Genomic DNA, 15,157 nt, shown 5'->3' on the forward strand with positions numbered 1-15,157 from the left:
CGAGTCATTGGCTAATTTATGTAACTTGTCAATATGTCCTTAGTCAATATCACTAAGGATTTTTCAATGAACCCTGGAAAAAAAAAGTCAACAGGCAGTTAAGTCAAAATCTAATTAACTTTGAGAAAAGCCATTTTATTTTAGAAAAGGTTTATATGTTAAGTATATGTTGATAATTAAGCAATATCTTGAAGTAAAATGTTTGAAATCATTATCCAAGCCCTAATTTGGAAAAAAAATTTTTGAACTAAAATTGATATATATAATTTACATTCACTGGTCACATTAGTTATACAATTCTTGTTGTAAGCTATGGGTTAGTTCTCTCTTGCCCCTCAGGCTCATTCCAACAGTAGAAATCCTAAAAAGTACTTAACCTTACAAGGAACTTTATCATTTAGCAAAAAAAAGCAAACTATAGAAAATGGATTTTGATGATAGGCATTGTTTAATTCTAGTAACCAATGATATGGCTGGAACTATGCTGGGAACATATTTTAAAATTATTCTGTTTTCAATTTTTAGATGGGAGGTGGAGGAAAAATATAGAGAACCTTTCCTCAACCCCTTGTTTGCATTAAGACTTCCTCAGGTTGAAGGGTACTTTTTTTTTTCTGATACAGGAATTAATGTTTTTTTGTCAAGTAATAAGTAAATTATGTGGAAAAAACAAAAAAATATAGTACAGATTGTATGCAGGTAAGAAGCCTAAATAATATCCTTAGTGGTCCTCAAACTTTGAAAAGCACTGTTTCAATGGTGTCCTCAAAATTCCAAGAATAGCAAAGATTTCAGAAATATATGTGCTAAAATAATTCAATGTCAAAAGTGAATTTCAACCCACCTCCTAAACATCATCTTGGACTTTGGCTTTAATCCAAGTTTAAATGATACCAGCTCTCTCCACCCATCCCAGTATTAAGCAAGCCAGAATAGTTCAATATATTTCATTGCTATATAATAGATAACTCAAATTCTAAACTTAGTTGGACAAAATAAATTTCTGGGAGGTACTTCAACTGACTCACAATCTATAATTCACAACGGAGATCTATCCTTATATATTAAATGATCTTCTGCCTACCTTGAGCACATCTAGAAATGGAGAACCCAAACATCTCACAACAATTAGGGATGATACTTAAATTGCATTAATTAATGCAAATTGATCAAATTGCTAAACCAAAGATTAGCATTCTTATATGTTCATAAGGAGAGGTGGGTGGACAAATCCAGGAGCTTGGTTCCCCCTTCAACCTCCAAGTCAGACAGACAGGACTCCTTTCGAGCATTGGGCCCCTGGCCCCAGCTGGCACGTAGTGTCATCAAATTTGGTCCCATAGAAAAGCCTCACGGACACATTGGGAACGATTCTGCTCCCAGTGTAGATTTGAATGGGAATACCACAGAATGGAGGTGAGTCCAGCACAGACCCACCTCCCGCGGCCGAGATGCAGCCCACGGGGAACCTGAGGGGTAAAGGCATTACCCGCCTCGGGGAGGGACACAACTCTGGTTTCTCTTCAGAATTTACCTCAGGTCTCTCAAACCTGCCCAGTGACCCACACGAGCCACCCTCGCCCCCTCCTCAGCCCAGCCTCCAGCTGGTGGCGCGCCCTACCATAGGCTCAGGAGGTCACTCTCCACCCCAGCCTTCCCCTCCTCACCCATCCAAACCCGGGCAAACAGCCCCTCAAGCCCCCTCACCTGATGCTCACACCCGCCTCGCGCGCACCGGGACCATTCCCACGCTGGCTCCGGCTCCGGCTCGGCCTCCAGCTCGAGAGTCGCGCGACCTCATGAAACGTTCAACTCACGTTTCTCTCCCAGGGCTGCTCCTCCTCCCGGAGGGAAGCTTCTTCCTGTTCGTGTCCCCTGCAAATGCTTCCCTCTCGGCCCCTCCACGCTCAAAGAATCTCGTTCCGGTCCCAGCCAGTCCCAGCCGCTGCAGGAAGGACAGAAGCATGTAGTAATCAGCAGAGCACTTCCGGCAGAGCCGAGCCTGGGGGCGGGGCCCGCGGTGGAAGAGTCCGACGCCCTATGTGGGCGTTCTGGCAAAGAGAGTCAAGTCGCGGGAATCCTCTGAAAAAAACCCTTACAGGGCCCTGGAGGCGGGTGGTGCGGAGGATGATTAGATGGAGTGAGCTGCCCTCGGCGGAGGGATTATGTAGTTTGTAAAAAGACATGGGCACGAAACCCTCCCCCACAGTAGTTTCAGTTTTGTCCTGTGTTGTATTTTTTTTCTCTGGTGGCCCATGACCTCACAGTGATGCGATGGAGCCGGCTCCCCGGGGAGCTCAGGCCTACTGTGGATGTAGTGCCGATGCCTTGGGCCTGTCTGCGCACACCCCAAGGCGCGCCATGGCCGGAGACCTCGAGGTCACCGAGACCGTGCCCTTCCCCACCCCCACCTTCTCGTGGGCCCTCTCTTCCCACTCCCTCCCGGCGGGCTTTGCGGCATCGCCCGGTAATCCCTGTACTCTGTCTTTCTGGCTCCTAGCTCTGGAAAGTCTGGATCCGCGAGAGCGAGTTTACCACCCTGGTTGGGTCCCCAACCACCCTCCCGCCAAAGGGTATAGGGCTCAAGTCTAATAGAACCGGTGTTTGGCCTTTCAGGTTTGCATTCTCTATCTCGAGTGTGACAGGTTGCGCAAGTCCCTGCAGGACTGGCCTCGTGCTTGCCTTGGGGAGAACAAGTTGGGGATTCTGCCCATTCGGGTCCCTATTGTGGTTTTAACGGGGCCTAGAAACTATCACCCTTTATCTTCCTTATCTGGTAGTTGGTTTGATTTTTGTTTTTTCAAAATTAGATTTTGTTAGCTCTCCGTGATGACTTCTGGCATACATGTAGTGATTTTTCAGGGCTTCTTAGCCATTTTTGTTGCGGGAATTCCTTTGTCAGACAGGTGAAGTCTACTATTGACTCCTTTTCACTATTTTTAAAATACAAAAAATAAAACATATAGAATTACAAAGGAAACCAATTATGTTGATCCTTTATCTCCCTTATATCTAGGACCTTCCCTCTTTATTTCCATTTTATCCTATAGCTTGTTGATACATTGTTGCTGACATGTTTTCTCCTCCCCCCCCCCCCCCCACTGAATGAGAGCAAGGGATATCCCCAACACATATTATGTTGATACATAGGCTTTTAGTAAATATCCATTGACTGACTACAGTTAATTTGAAAAAAAAAGTTAAACCCTTACCTACTGTCTTAAAATCAATACTATGTATAGGTTCCAAGGCAGAAGAGCAGTAAGGTGGGGGAGGGGGGGTTATTAAGAGACTTGCTCAGGGTTACACAGTTAGGAAGTAACAGGCCAAATTTAATCAAAACATTTTAAAATCAAGTTCACTAAGAATTTTTGATTTAAAGAAAATAGGTTACCACCTACCAGTACTTGGTCCATTTGAAGAAAGAGAAGGAAGGAAAGAAGCAGTTTCTGGAAAACTATTACTAAAGCATTTTAAAAACTAATTTTACATTAAGCTATTCTTTTCATTTAAAAATTTCATTCATATCGATGAATAAGAAACCATCAGGGAGTTCTCCCCTCACCCCCCAAAAAATAAAAGTGGTTTAGATATATTTATTTAATGGTTCATTTCTAATTGTGACTCAGTGTAAATACACCAGGCATGAGAAAATTGATTAGATTGTATTATTATTACTCCAAAAGATCTGTGATTTCATGTTTCTATTATATATTGGGTTTTTTAATTCAATTTTATTTTCTGTTCTAAATTATCTTCCCATCCATTGAGAAAGCAAGAAAAACAAAACAAATATGTATAGTTAAGGAAAACAAATTACCACATTAGCAATGTCATATGTATATATACCTGACGTATATATGCTTCAGTCTGTACTCCAAGCCTTATCATCTTTCCATCTGGAGGTGCTTAGTATATTTCATCCTAAGTTGGTCATTATGTTAATCATTTTCTGTGTCTTTCAAAATATTTCTTTACACATTGTTACTATAGAAATTGTTTGGTTCTGCTTAGTTCACTGTGTAATCAGTTCATAGAAGTCTTCCTAGGTTTCTCTAAAAATGTCTCCTTCATTATTTCTTACTGCACAGTAGTACCATCACATACACATACCATATCATTTTCAGCCATACCACAATTGATGGGCACTCTCTCAGTTTCTACTTCTTTGCCACCATGAAAAGAGCAATAAATATTTTTGAACCTCTGGAGAGGATTTTAAATACTCTCAGGCTATCTAAAAAGTTTAGGGTCTGTCTCCTCACATGGTTGGCCAAACTGTTATTATTAAAAATGATGAAGGCCAAGATTAAAAGGGAAAATAGTATTTTAATAAAAGCCATTGCTGATAGAACAAATCAACCACGCGCCTATAAGAAACCTATTCAAAAATCGCCTCAGCCATTTTATCTTTCATACTTTCTCAGGTAACTAAGGAGAGGAAGTTCAAAGCCACTTCCCAATATTTAAAGCTGTCCCTCACCTTGAAGACATCATCTAAAACAGGAAACCCCGTTGGACCACGGGAAATGTAGTTCCAAGGTCCCCCACATGTCCACAGGAAGCTTGTCAGACACTACATGTCTTGAAGCTCCATCCTTCCAAATAGAAGCCCAGTACTTTTAAATAACACAGTTCTTTTCCTCTTTCTTTAATCTCTTTATATATTGATTTCTTTATCTTATAGACTTATAAGTTATTCTTTTCACTAAAAATTTTCTTGATATTGGTGAACAAGAAACTGTCAAGAAGTTATTTCCTCCAGCCCTTAAAGTAAAAGTAGTATAACTATCTTATGTTAGTAACATAGTTAGTAACATAACTATCTTATGTTACACTTTTCCATAACCATGGCCTCCTACAGAGGGATAGGGATGCCTATTCAAAGTGCTGGGAGCCTGCCTAGTGCTCTCTTCATTTTGTCAGATGTTTTTCCTGCTTAACCATCTACCTCTAAATAAATATTTAGTAATATCAGTCATGGATTAGGACCTCTAAATATTCATTTAATATTTTATTGTAATATATGTTATATACAATATAGTACATTAATATTAAAATAAAGATTTATTTATTTAGAAGATCCTAATCCATGACTGATATTACTATCCTTAAACTAGAACACACTATATCATGATAAATATTCATTGAGTGCTAATTTAAGAAACTGAACAAAACAGAACTAAATCTTGCCTACTCAATTAACTTACTCATTAAGTTACATCTGTGCAAACTAAATTATAGCAAAATATCCAGATTTTTTGTGGTCTTCAAAGTGTTGGATTTAGAAGTTTAAAAACAGTTCTAATCCCAGTTTTGCTATTTGTTACCTTTGTGACCTGTTAAACTGGAAAAAAAAAACTATTAAATAGTCAGAAAAACCACATCTTTAATCAGGAGAGGAGTATGGCACAACTTTCTTAGGCCCCCACACGGAGCCCCAACGCTCGGGCTACAACACCTGGAAGACAGGAGAGGATAGCTCCAATGAAAAATAGAATTCAGGGGAATTTATATGTACCTCCTGGGGATCTGAGGATGGGAGAGTATGGTTGATTGGCTTTACAATGGCTACAAAGAAAATGAGGAGTCCTAGACAGGATTATCAGGGAGAGGCTGATGCTTTACAATGGACACAAAAGTAAAAAAAACCCAGCTGAGGGCTGGGCTACCTTAAAAAGGACTTTGGCAAAAAGGGAGAAACTACCAGGACAAAAAAGGGTACTTAACACTTGATTAAGTCTGCTAACTCCACCTGAAAATACTTTTAAGGTTTATCGTTAGTCCAAACTTTGTGAAGTTGTATCTTTCCTCTGGGAGAAATTCTCTTGTGACTAGGTCAAGCATGAGGTCCTCAGACCTCACCGGGCTACAAACTTGGGGCTCTCAAGATTGGGGTTTCTAGATTCCAAATTGACAGACCTTAGCCAAGTCATTTAACTTCTCAAAGTCTCAGTGAGAGGACTCTTTCAACTCTAAAGCTTCCCTCCTTTGATTGTATTTCTTTGGCATAACCAATTTCTGGTGATGAAATTGCTTTCACTGATAAAGACCAAGACAAATCAAAGGGCATTGTTACCAGGTTAGAAAGTTGCCTGGGGTATTAAGAAGTAAAGTGACTTGCCCCAGGTCAAACACACTGTGACTTGATCCCAGGTCTTCTTTATTCAGAAGCCAACACACATCCACCATTTATTTTTGTTTTTTTCTTCACAGTTACCCTTTAGTAAACTTACTCTATTTTCTCTAATTTATAAGTAAAAACATGAAAGTACAAAGATATAATAAGCTTAATATATGTGAGAAGGCAAGCAAGGAGAAAGAAAGGAACAAAGATAAATTGAAAAACTTCAAACCCATAATAGATCCCATTTTTCTTCCTTTACCAGGAATTGGAAGTATTAACAGATCCCTTCTCAAAAACATTTGATAATATATATTATAGCCACCCTCTATTGTAAAGTTATTGGATTCCTTACCTCTGTCTCTTGATATACATGGCATAAACTTTCAAGACTTATCTCAATGGTGACTTTCTGGGAAAGGGCTTGGCTTCTGAGATTACCTTCCTCTTACTGATTGTACACGTGATCCATTTATTTACATGCTGTCATCAAGCTTCTTCAGGGCAGAAACTTTTGTGGGTTTTGCCTTCATTATTACATTTTTACCAAAAAAGAACAGAAAAGGGGCATTGTATATGAAATCAGAAATTTCTATGTTCAATTTGCTTCCTTTTAAAAAGCCTAAGGGTATAAATTGTAGAGCAGATGTTGACTTGCTTTGGTAAAGGTAGTCTTCTCTCTGGATTTCCCCCATAACAATGCTCCCTCACCTCTCCCAAAGAACTAACTGAGACTTCCAGAGTTTTCTCTCAACATACTTTCTTGAAGCCATTTAGCACATTGGGCTAAACTAGGTGTGTCTTTCCTGGAGAGAGGAAAGGGTAGAAATTACTGTCCTCAAATTGAAACTTCCATTCACATTCTTAGGCCCTTTTTTTTAGGATGATGGACCAGATCTATTTTAAAGGACCTAAGACACCTTTTGAGTATCATGAATTACAATACAACACCACCATTAGCTTTGCTTTTATTTTATCTGCTAATAATCTTTTTAGCATGTTCCCACTTGAAAAGACAACAAAATGATGTTCTTATTAAATAGAAACTAAAACAGTAACTCATTGAAACAAAAGTAGAAATCTCATTTTCACTATTGCTGCCTACTTCCTTTTTCTTGTCTATTAACCAAACGTTTATTTAGCAGCTACTGTGTACCAGGTATGGTGCTAAGCATAGGGATATAAATAAAAATTTTAAATGCTCTCAGGGATCTTCTAATGCAGACTACAAGTATTTAAATGAATTTAAAATTAAATGTTTGTTGGGTGCTAAGTACTCTGATAAGAGCATGTTAAACAAAAAAAGCCCTTTCTCTTGAAGAGCCCATTTTCTAATGCAGAAGGTAACAGATTCAAGAGATTTTAATTACAAGTCAGATAGTAATGCATTTTCTTTCAATCAATCCCATTGATCACACTTTATCTGTTTCTGATATAAGATCATTTGATAGTGCCAACAACTTCTGTGGTGAGAACTTTACTGCCTTAGTAACTGTAGCTTTAGCTCTGGCAGGGTCATTTGCAAAGTTGCACCTCCCCAAGAGTTGCTTTCCCTGGACTATGACTGGCCATGAGCTAGAAGCAAGAGGGAGAAGTTATTGTTATTTCTGGGACTCTTGGGATAGGGGGTGTGACAAGACATAATGGTAGCAGTAGTTTGATGCCCCTGGCACATACTATCCCCAAGCTTTCTCTCAGCTTTGCTTATTTCTTCAGTTGTAAAATATATGCATATTAAATATAAAGAGAATAAGTGCAAATAAATACAAATCGTTTAAATGCAACTTAGTTTGATGAAGAGAGCACTAACAGTAGAAGAGCTCAGAGAAGGTTTTATGTGGTGGTAGTGGTGGTAAGAATTGTGCTCAGTCTTGAAGAGAATCTGTTGAGGCATGGGTAGGGAGGGTGTGCCTATGGAAGGGCTCAAAGATTACATCTTTAAACTCATGTTGCCTTTAGTTCAAATGTTGGAACTCAGTTGTTTGACACCAATCTCTGTAACAGTTTCTCTTCTAACCTCAAGCTAAGTTGAGTTGTCTTAGATACTGATACTACCCTACATTGTCCATACTTCTCCAAGTATTTTCAAGAAACATCATTGGAGCTAACAGAATACTGTAGTATACACATCTGATTAAACTTCATTGGCCAAGCACTTTTATTATTTCTGATATGCCATAGTACCAAAGTTCACCAGGGGAGGCTGCTGTATTTGAAACAATCTCTTCCCTCTAAATGTTTTGTTGTCTTGGACCTTGAATATATCCTTAGTCACTTTCTAGGTCAGGGTGACCCACTTTAAATCTGTTGCTAGTAACCTTCAAAGATTGCTCTGGTAAGGTCAATTGAATTTAGAAACTAAGTCTCAATTATTCCATGACCAATCAATGCCTCAATTTTTCATTAACTTACTGTTTCATTTATTGTATTTGTGTCCCAAATAACTAGTAGAGTGCCTGGCATATATGGGTACTTAATAAAATACCTTTTCATTGATATGATGTATTAGGAATCAACATGTAAATTAATTCAATATGAATAAACACCCCTAATAATATGAAAGTTGGATTGTACATTTTGTGGATGTTCCACATACATACCCTAAAACAAAATTAAAAGTCAGCACCAGAGCTCTTGAGGATACTGTTAGAGGAAATACAATTTTTAATTTAGCCAAAAACAATTCAATTTTGTTATTACTAAATGTGTAAAGTTGCACTGGTTACTTTTCACTTTAGGATTATTTGTCATTTTGTCCACATGTATTCACTTTGTGTTATTCTTGTTTTGAGTAACTTGATATTCCAAGTTTTTTAATTGGCAAATTCTGGGAGAGAGTTTTGAGTGGACAAAGTTCAACACAAGTAAACTTGATAAGGCTTCAACAAATAATAACCTTAACTATAATCTATAAATATTTCCCTTCCTATAAATTCCCCAAGGCTCATATACTTTTAGTAAATCTTCATTGTCTCTCTGTAATATTCTAATCCTTTACAAATACAACTTCCTGATTAAATCCAGTTGTTTTAATGTGAAACGGAATTCACATATTAAATAATATAATAATCACTTACATTTTATACTGTGCTTTTGGAGAAGCAATATAAACTCATTTGTTCCTCACAACAACCTTGTGAACTCAATGGGAGAGGTATTATCCTTATTTTACAGATGAGAAATCATATCCAGAAAGATTAGATTATTCAGGGTCAGACAACCAATAAATAGCATAACTGGGATTAAATCTCATGTCTTCCTAACTCAGGGCTTGTTTCATTATACCACTGTCCCTCAATTCACTAGTTAGTCTAATGGAAGAGCTGAATATGCTTAGCTTTATTTTCCCTTGCTACTTTACCACTTCAGTTGAGAAAACACTTATACACAGAGAACAGCAAAAGAAGAAATATCTCTAGTAATTTTGAGCAGGTAATCATGTAACAGGCTGATTAGCAATCAAGATACCTCCAAATCAAAAAATGGAACTGACATAAAGAAACACTATTTCATAATTGTGGTTTGGCTGCCTTTTCAAAATGAGTTTGATTATTAGTCAAAGTCTAGAGGGAATTTAGGATTATTTGGAAGTAATTTTTTATTTCACAGAGTTTATAGCCTGTCATTTATCCTAGCCATAAAAATTTAAAACACTAGTTCTCCAGTTAACTTGCCTCTTATCAGAAACGGACAAATCTTGGTGGGACAATGGCAGGAATAGAGCTGGTGTGAAGGCTTGCCAAGCCCTATTCAGGAGTGCTCATCCACCTTTGCTGTCTATCTTTCACCCAACTCTCACCTGAGATATGACAAATCAAAAAACCTGAGTACCATAGTATAGGAAATACACAAGAAAAATACCAAGAACTTTTGAATATTTATAGAATATAGACAACAATATTGATAGATTGAGTCCACAGATCACTGTAAGAAAAAAAAATCATGCTTGAAACTCCAAGATGACTAGTGTTTAAATTTCACAATTTCAATAACAAGATATTTTGTAAGCAGCCAAGACAAAGACTTGCAGCTATAAAGAAAAAATAATTCAAATTACTCAGGCTTAAGCCATTTGCAGGAAAACTGAGTAGAAAAAAATGGAAGATTTTCAAAAGAACAAAGGACTTCAAACTGTAACCAAAAATAACATATCTTACAAATCTAAACCTATTCACCAGCAAAAAAATATCAACCTTCAACCCAACAGATACATTTTTGAGACAATCCTGTAGAAAAATAAATAACAGAGGTGAGCAAAATACTCACTTCACAGTCATTCCAAACAATACAAGAAAAGCAAATAAGTAAAAAAAATTAAGAAAAAAATTACATAAGGAAAAAACTTTTTTTTTTATATTTGTGAGTGACTTTTAAAAATTGAAATAAAGAATAAGAGAACTAGAAAGAATCAAGGGATAAAGCCAAATTGGCTAAAGATTTAAGCAGAACTTAAAAAATTAAGGTAAAGAAGGAGGAAGAGCTGAATTAATATTTAATGGACTAAATTCTCTGACTGCCTATAAGTGAGTATCTTCTGTGAGAAATATAACAGGGGGGAACTACCAGAATAGGAAGAAGAGGTAAGAGGAAAGGAAGTCCTGGTAGAAGTGGAAAGACTTTGCTAGGAAACCCTTTATACTTTGGGGCATAAACAAAGGGACAGATTGATTTTTCTGTTCCATTCCCCTCCAGTAGCTACTTCAACTTCTCTTACTGGAGGCTCTTTATGCTTCCTCAAGTCACTCCTCTGCATATTCTTTTGTCTCTTACTTCTTTTAGAAAATAAAAACTATCAACAATATGCTTCCTCTTCCCCAGCCTTACCAGAAACCTTAAAATTCCTGTATATCTTTTTTTTTTTTAAACCCTTACCTTCTGTCTTGGAGTTAATACTGTGTACTGGCTCCAAGGCAGAAGAGTGGTAAAGGCTAGGCAATGGGGGTCAAGTGACTTACCCAGCTGGGAAGTGACTGAGGTCAGATTTCAACCTAAGACCTCCGGTCTCTAGGCCTGGCTCTCAATCCACTGAGCTACCCAGCTACCCCCCCTGTATATCATTTAGACTTCCCTTTATTCCTATTTATTTTTGGCCCTGCTAGGCAAAACCAGTGCCCTCAATCCCCTCACCTGTAGCAATGATCTACAGACCATTTGGTGATATACCCCTCCCCATCAGTAAAACATTATTTTGAGCATGCACCCCCAATATAAACATACTTATTTACAAGTGATATATATACTAATAATTGTATATGCTATAAAACATATATAAAAACTAGACATTAAGAAGTATAAAATAAGGTGAAATAATACTTCCTTTTAGGGCAGATAAGGAGCCACTGGAATTTATTGAAATGACTAAAACGATCAGATTTATGCCTAAAGACCATTTTGGCAATTCTCATGTATTCTCCACATCACACACACACACACACACACACACACACACACACACACACACACACACGCTACCTTGAAAAGAATTGTTATAAATATCTTCTGCATATAAATCCTACTTTTTCTTTGATCTTTTTGAGGTAAAAGCCTAATAATGGTATAGTTAGGTCAAAAAATATGTACAACTTAGTCACTTCGGGGGTATATTTCTATATTACTTTCTAGAACAACTAAATCAGTTCACAGCTCCACAAACAATGACCTCCAACATTTTCCACTATTTTACTCTTTGCTAATCTGATGGGCAAGAGGTGTAATTTCAGAGTTGCTTTAATTTGAGTTTCTCTTTTAGTGACTAGAACATTTTTCCAAATTGTTATTGATAGCTTAGATTTCTTCCTTTGAAAACTACTTGTTCATAAATTGTTTAAATTTTGGAGAATAGTTCTTAGTCTTACATATTTAAATCAATTCCTTATCATTCTTGGTTATTCTACCTGTATCAAAGAAACTCACTGCAAGGATTTTTCCCTATTACCTGCTTCCTTTAGAATTTTAATTATATTAATTTTGCTTATCCCAAAACTTTTTAATCTTATGTAGTCAAAATTCTCTATTTTACCTTACATGATACCCTCTGTTTTTTTAATTTTGAACTCTTCCCTGTCCTTATATCTGAAAAGTAATTTCTTCCTTGTACCTCCAATTTATTTATGATAAGACTTTTTATATCCAGGTCATGTATCCATATGGAGTATATAGTATGAGATATTAGACTCATCCAACTTCTTCCACACTATCAGTTTTCCCAGAAGTGTTTATCAAATACTGAATTATTTCGTTAGTAATGGGGGACTTCTGATTTATTGAATACAATGCTATTATACCCTAGGTTTTGTTTGTTGCATACTGTAACAAATGAAATGTAACAAAAAACAAAACCAAAAAAAAAAAACTGAGGCATGTTCAAGCACAATAGCGTTTTGTTATTGGACTGGTAACCTGAGAATAAAATGGGTCAATGGTTTGCCTTAATTTATGCCAAAGATCCAGAATTGAAGAGGTAACTTTTTTTTTTTTTAATCCTTCTGCTTTGAAACAGATTCCAGGTATTGGTTCCAAAGTGAAGAGCTGTCAGGGCTAGGCAACTGGAGTTAGGTGATTTGCTCAGGGTCCCACAGCTAGGAAGTATTTGAGGCCAGATTTGAACCACGAGCCACCCAGCTGTCCCTACAACTTATTTTTATAAGCAAAAATAAAGAACAATACAGAGTAGGTGGTATTATGAAGTTGAAGACAACATAATTGGTTACATAGCTGAAGTGAGGAGGAAAATGTAATTGGTTGAAAGTCTGGTAACAATGACCCCTTCCTTCCCCCAACTCCTCAAAAGTATACATTGTTTTGAGTCCAGTTCCAAAGTGTAGAGATATACCACACCAGCCTTTTGGGACAGCAAACCAAACATCCTTGAAGGAGAGTGGTATAAAGAAATTAGACTCAACTCCCTTATGGCAATCCATATTCCCCAGGTTAGCTTAATTCCTTGAGGCAAGAATAGAACTTTTTCAAGAGAACTAATTCCTCATCTTAATCTATTACAGGCCAGCTGAAATCTGAATTAAATTCAAAGAACCCTGACAAGCAGTTATAGGACAAAATCAATTAACTATAAATAGGATCAATAAAAGATATAAAATTGATTTGAACATCTTAATATTTAACCTATGCTATTCATTGCCCTCTCTTTTTTAAGCAATATTAAATTGTTTTAATAGTTAATTTTTTGTAGTATTATTTGAGAACCCTCAATTTCTTGCCATTTTTCACTATTGCTATTTATGTTCTTGATTTTTTCCCCCCATCTGATTTTCATTATTATTTATTTGAGCTCTGTAATACAATACTCTATTGGGGGCAGCTGAGTAGCTCAGTGGATTGAGAGCCAGGCCTAGAGACCGGAGGTCCTAGGTTCAAATCTGGCCTCAGATACTTCCCAGCTGTGTGACCCTGGGCAAGTCACTTGACCTCCATTGCCTACTCTTACCACTCTTCTGCCTTGGAGCCAATATACAGTATTGACTCCAGGATAAAAGGTAAGAGTTTTAAATATATATAATACTCTGGTATTGCTTGTTTGTTATGACACTGGATGAATAAGTTAATTCAAATAGTTATCATTTTTATTATATTGGGTTGACCCATCCATGAGCAATTAGTATTTCTTCAATGAGTGTTTTATAGTTGGATTTTTGTAATTTCTACATAAAATTTGGTAGATTCACTCTTGACTATGTTTTATGCCCTCTGTAATTATTTTGAATGAAAATTATCTTTCTAGACCTTCTTTGTTTTGGAGGAGGGGGGTTAATATACAGTAATACTGATGATTTATATGGATTTATCTATATCCTGAAACTTTGCTAAATTTATTATTTTTATTGACTCTTTTGGATTGCTTCAGTAAATATCATATGCAAAAAGCCATAATTTTTTTGCCTTTACCTATGCTTATTCCCTTTTTTTATTTTCTTGTCCTAGAGGTATAACTAGCATTTCTATAACTAGTTGAATAATAATAATAGTGATAGTTGGCTTCTTTGCTCTACTGAATCTTTATTGGAAAGACCTATAACTTTTCTCCATTACGTATGTTTGCTCTGGGCTTTAGATAGATCAGTGGTTCCCAAACTTTTTTGGCCTACCACCTCCTTTCCAGAAAAAATATTACTTAGCCCCCTGGAAATTAATTTTTTTAAAATCTTAATAGCAATTAATAGGAAAGATAAATGCATCTGTGGCCATCACCACTTTCCTAGATCACCGCAGCACCCACCAGGGGGCGGTAGCACCCACTTTGGGAATCACTGAGATAGATGTTATATACTAAATGAAGGAAAGGCCTCTTTATTCCTTTGCTTTATAGTGTTTTTAACAGAAACAGGCATTGAACTTTATTAAAAAAACCTTTATCAACATAAGCATGTATTTTTATTTTTATATTATTAATACAATTATACTTATAGTCTTTCTTATGTTGAAAGAACTCTGCATTCCTGATATAAATTGAACCTGATCTTGTTGTATAATTTTTTCAATATGTTGTTGCAGTCTATTCACTAATATTTAATTTAAAAAATTTGTTTCAATGTTCATTAGGGATATTTGGACTCCAGGTTTCTTTCTCTGCTTTGTCTCTCCCTGGTTTAGTTATATCTAGGCCATGTTTGCATCATAGAACAATTTATTTTAATCAATTTCAGTAATGGTGGAACTAATTATTCTTTGAATGTTTGATAGAATTTACTTGTAAATACTTCTGGTCCTGGGGGTTTCTTTTCCTTTGGGAGTTCATTTATGGCATGTTAAACTTCTTTTTATGATATTAGATTATTCTAATAAGTCTCCTTTTTTTTTGATGTGGGTATTTTTGTAATTATTCATCCACTTCCTCTAAATTACTATTCAATTTGTTTGTATATTATTGTGGACTTTTGTTTCTGGTAATTTTTTTTCAATTGCTGTAAATTTTCCTTTTTTCCCTTTTGATAAAATTTAGTTTTGCTCTCTGTCATTCATTCAGATGGTTTATTTTACTAGTGTCCCCACTCCTGCCCTCTACCCCCAATAGCCTTT

This window comes from Gracilinanus agilis, chromosome 3 (assembly GCF_016433145.1).
Source record: "Gracilinanus agilis isolate LMUSP501 chromosome 3, AgileGrace, whole genome shotgun sequence".
Classification (NCBI taxonomy): domain Eukaryota; kingdom Metazoa; phylum Chordata; class Mammalia; order Didelphimorphia; family Didelphidae; genus Gracilinanus; species Gracilinanus agilis.